Genomic DNA, 1,072 nt, shown 5'->3' with positions numbered 1-1,072 from the left:
GGGACACGGCCGGGTGAAGCCCGACCGGCGCTGGTGCCTGCAGGGCGTCTTTTTCCTCTCATGTGATGGGGCGTTGCGAGCTGCCCTCTCAGGCCTAGGCTTGGCACTGGCGTTGGGTGCCGCAGCGTGGCTGCTCGCCGACGTGGATTTCTCGCGTGGGGGGCATCATGGTGGTGGTGCTCGCCTGAGCTGCGGCGGCTAGATCTGTCCGGCAGGCGGAGCGGGCCACGGCGGCGCGTGCCGATGGCTACTATGTCGTGTCCTAGTGGTGGTGGCCACGACGTGGTGGTGCTCTGCTCCTGCTTGGACGACGGCATCAGCTGATGGTTGCGGTGGATCTTCTCATGTGCTTCGTCTGCTCGTGGGCCTAGTCGGGATGGGATGGTGATGTGGGATAGTGGTGGCGACGGTGACGCGGTGGTTGTGGTCCGGCTGGCGGCGTGGCGGCTTCCCTTCTCCCGGTTCAGTGCCGACGGCATGTGGGGCTGGTGTGGATGTGCACGCGGCGGTGGCATCTTCCACCTAGGGTTTGTGCTCGGGACAGACCGGATATGGGCTCGAGACAAACCGAGTTTGTTTCCTTGGGTAGGTGAGGCTAGGCTCGGCCCGGGATGTGCCCGTGAGTGGTGTCTTCGCGGGGTGCGGTGGGCAATGGTGGTGGTCATGACAAAGCCACCCCGTCCTACGGATCGACACCGATGGCCACGGATTAGGCGTCGTGCTGGCTCACCAAGGCCTGGCCAAGGGCTTGGCTGCGCGAGCTACACGGCGGCTGTCGGCAGCCTCTGCATCGTGTCCCCACGGTCAACCAGGACTTGCCGAGGATGCAGGTGTCGACGGCTCCTACAGTGGAGGTGTGGACCCAGATCTAGAGACTGGTGCCGGGCTAGGAGCGGATGGAATGCCGTCTACTCCTCCTGTTGTGGTTGGTGTGCTGTGAGGTGGTTGGGTGGCGATGTCTCGGGGTAGGGATGCCGGGGCAGCGCCCCCAGATGGTGGTCCCATGGTTGGCTCTCCGGTGGCTTACCCTTTCGGCCGTGTGGGCGGCGAGAGGTGTTGCGGCTGTTGGCTC

Source organism: Triticum aestivum, unplaced genomic scaffold, assembly GCF_018294505.1.
Source record: "Triticum aestivum cultivar Chinese Spring unplaced genomic scaffold, IWGSC CS RefSeq v2.1 scaffold30630, whole genome shotgun sequence".
Classification (NCBI taxonomy): domain Eukaryota; kingdom Viridiplantae; phylum Streptophyta; class Magnoliopsida; order Poales; family Poaceae; genus Triticum; species Triticum aestivum.
The sequence above is the reverse complement of the archived record's forward strand: the minus strand, read 5'-3'. Positions refer to the sequence as shown.